This window comes from Crinia signifera, chromosome 3, assembly GCF_055691185.1.
Source record: "Crinia signifera chromosome 3, ASM5569118v1, whole genome shotgun sequence".
In the NCBI taxonomy this organism is placed as follows: domain Eukaryota; kingdom Metazoa; phylum Chordata; class Amphibia; order Anura; family Myobatrachidae; genus Crinia; species Crinia signifera.
The window spans coordinates 291,874,162-291,877,628 of record NC_139219.1 but is presented as its reverse complement, the minus strand read 5'-3'; the positions used below and the strand labels follow the sequence as shown (position 1 = coordinate 291,877,628).

The 3,467-nt window shown below is 46.7% G+C and overlaps 1 non-coding gene across 1 annotated transcript; it reads left to right on the top strand.

Annotated features, from left to right (window-relative positions):
- Positions 1–2,946: 2,946 nt before the first annotated feature.
- On the top strand, positions 2,947–3,053 carry LOC146065967 (U6 spliceosomal RNA). The gene has a single exon (XR_014472770.1). It is a non-coding gene; the product is annotated as a U6 spliceosomal RNA (small nuclear RNA).
- Positions 3,054–3,467: the final 414 nt, after the last annotated feature.

Here is a 3,467-nt window from a genome sequence, read left to right as displayed (position 1 = left end):
TATACATTGGTTTTACATCTGCACTTTTGTGTTCTGAAAAAAAATAGATTTTTATTTCTGTTTTGCAGTGTTCTGTTTTAGGTACAGCTGTATCTGTATGGGAACTTGTAAGAATTGATTTTGTGCCGAAATTTGTTTGTACTTCTATCTTGGGGACCATATTTCTGCATTAACAATGGCTTTTATTTTTTTCCTAAAAAGTTCCACGAAGACGACATACCGACTGTTGTCTGTTGTGCGTTTGTACAGTACCATTGATTTTCATGCCTACTTTCCAACACTGCCAGTTCCATTCATTTCAATATGGCCTTACACATGGGAGTTAAACAGCAAGTTAACTATGTGTTTTGTTGCCCTCTTAATTACAGTTCAAATTCCAGTGGGGACCTGGCCCAAGGATTTGGGATGACTTCTATGGTTGACTATTACTTGTTAACGTAAGACAGGGAGTTGAAGTAGGAGAAAATGCACCAGCTTTTGTAGGAAGAGGGTAGAACATAAGAACTTTGGGGATGGATGTTAACTTTTAAGAAAGGTCTCTGTGCTATTTATAAATGTAGGTTTATAGCACTACTCACAAATTCTAAACAGTATAACACTGTAGTCTATAGCAGTGGTTCCCACCCCTGGGAGCACTTGAAAATATTGACACTAGCTGAAGTAGAGTAATGAGTCTCCTGATGGTAGAAGTCTCTCATCATGCAGATGAACTACTTCACTTCCGGTTCTGTCTGCAGCATCATCAGCTTCTTTGTGCTTTTGCAGACCAAAAATCTTCTTAGAGCTAACCGCACTGCACTCAGACATCAGCATTCATCTGCCCCGCACTGACATGGGCTGAGGAAGTAGTGGCATTAATCCTACAGGCATTAGCATTCACATCAAAGGCCGCACACAGCCAGTGGCCAGACACAGAGGGACCCAATTCCTGATCGCATACTACGCCTTAATATAAGGATATGCATACCGCTCACTTCCACTCATTAGTACTGTGGATATTTCTAATTGAGCGTAGGGGGTACTCCTAAATAAAAAGCCTAATCAAGGGCTACGGGAGAGGGAGAAAAAGTTGGAACCACTGATCTCAAGTCTTTTTGAGGTTAGGAATTTGGGATTGGCTTGTTGTTTTGGGCTAAAGGTAATTGTCTTAGGCACCAAACAGTAAATTTGACTGGATAGGGAAACCTACTCTAAACTCTTCTATGGACACTGTGGCAATAAAAATTGCTTGTTGCTCAATCTGTTTAATAATCTTTCTCAGGTGCATAAAAGGGAGGGGTAATTGTAGACAAGAGGAAAAGGAAATATTCAAACTGCAAAATTAAAGTATCTTCAATAAGCTTTGAATACTATGTATTAGAAATATAGAGGTCTCGGTTGCAAGATAGGCCTTGACCCCGCTGGCAGCTTAATCCTATCTTTCTCATTCATGCAGCAGGAGCCACTGGAGTTAATACACTGGTTTTAGACTTGGGAATGCTGGGAGCTAGGCACACTAAATTTGTTTAGGAGAAGACTAGCTCCTCCCCTCTAATACCCATCAGCCCCAGTTAGAAATTTGTGCCCAAGGGAGCTAGTCACAGTTTTCCTGCTCCTGCAGGTCCCTTAGCACAAATAGGTTTTTATTTTTATTTTTTAATGCTCTCTCCCTTCCCAGCTTATATCAAAAGCTTGGGTCCGGGAGCTGACAGGCGCCCCTGGATTTCATTCAGGCAAGTCGGTCAGGGCCTCTGCTAAAGGCCTCTGCCCAGACCTTCGGTGTTCCTGCGGTCCCTCTATCAAAGGGACCGTCATACATCCCTCAAGCAGCCTCCGGGGGTGAGTACACTCTCATCCGATCCCTGCGCCCTGCTCCTTCTCCCTCCCTGCGTGTGTGTTCTGTGCGCCGTTTTGCAGGGGAGAGCCGCGCCGCTGCAGTGCTGGACCCTTTTTGACACTAAACAGGGCACTGCTCCCGGTCAGCAGGACGGGCTGTGACCCGTGGTGTGGGGTGAGCGTGGTCTGCGCGCGCTCTCCCCTCGCGGCGGCGCCATGTTGGATTACAGCGCTTAAGCGGTGGGGGACTGGTGGGGTTGCGGGGAATCACTATGTAACAGCGGAGGCGGACATGGCGCGGCCCCACATGGCTAAACACTCTCCTAACACGCAGGTCAGTGTGGACTGAAGTACTGCTGTTCCCCTATTTTATATAGGCACACAGCTTCATGTCAGGTTTAACCTGCACCTGTTAACCCTTCACTCCCTGGCTGATTGCAGGCTCTAGGGATATATAGGGTATATATATATACATATATATGTATGTTATTTTTTTTTTTGTAACTGCTTTTCTAAGCATCTTCCTCTCTGGTGCCCTACAGTCCACTTATAGCTGTCCTGTTGTGTGTTTGTGAGGGAGTGATTTGGTGTGTCCTTTTAGTTAATGGTCAGGGACACTAAAAATGACGGGCAGGTCAAACACTAAACCATCTTAAAGTGTTTTTTTTTTCCTGCTTTAACTGTGGTGTTAAATTGACCCTGTACACACCAGAGGGCAAGGCCACTATGTGTCAAATGTGCATAGTAGGCCCTCCTGCGACGCAGGATACTTCTTCCCCTCCCCCCCAGGGGGGGCTATTTCCTCAGTTCTCTGAGGATTTAGCAGAAAGTTGCAGGGCTGAAAAGGGGGGGGCATTTGATCTCTCTAAATTAGTAGAGACTTTAGCCCTTTTCCTTGACAGCGGCTCAGAGGCCGCCAGCCGTCCGTCTAAAGAGGCCTTTTATGGCCACTATAGGAGCCTCAGTTTGAGGCCGAGGACGGGGAATGGGAAGAGGTACAGTAGTTGCCCTTGGAGACAGAGCCCACTCCATTTGGAGTGGGGCTCTTGTTGTAGCGGGAAGACAGGTACTCAATTTGCCTGAGGGTCCCATACCGGCGCCACAGGAATATGACCTGTTCGCAAAGGATAGGTGCCTGCTTCGGCAGCACATATACTAAAATCAGAAGGATACAGAGAAGATTAGCATGGCCCCTGCGCAAGGAGGACACGCAAATTCGTGAAGCGTTCCATAACAGCACGGATGGTGTAATGGTTCCCATTACTGCCTCACAGCACTGTGGTCATGGGTTCGATTCCCACCATGGCCCTAACTGTGCTGAGTTTGTATATTCTCCCCATGGGGCTATTTTTCCTTTTCTTCCTACGAACATGGAAAAAATGGAAAACTCCTCCGGCTGTAGATGCGTCGGTTTCCAGGTTTTCGAAGAAAACAATTTTTCCAGTTCCAGGGGCTTCTTCGCTCAAGGATCCCTCGGGCAGAAAGCTCGAAGCTACTCTCAGACCATCTATACGGCAGTGGGGACGCTGCTGCGCCCAGCCATAGATTAAGCGTGGGTCAACAAGACCACTGCTAAAGGGGGCTGAACAGACCGTTCTGGAGAGATGCATCCAGGGACATCGCTCTAATTTCCTCCAGCATTTCGGTAATGT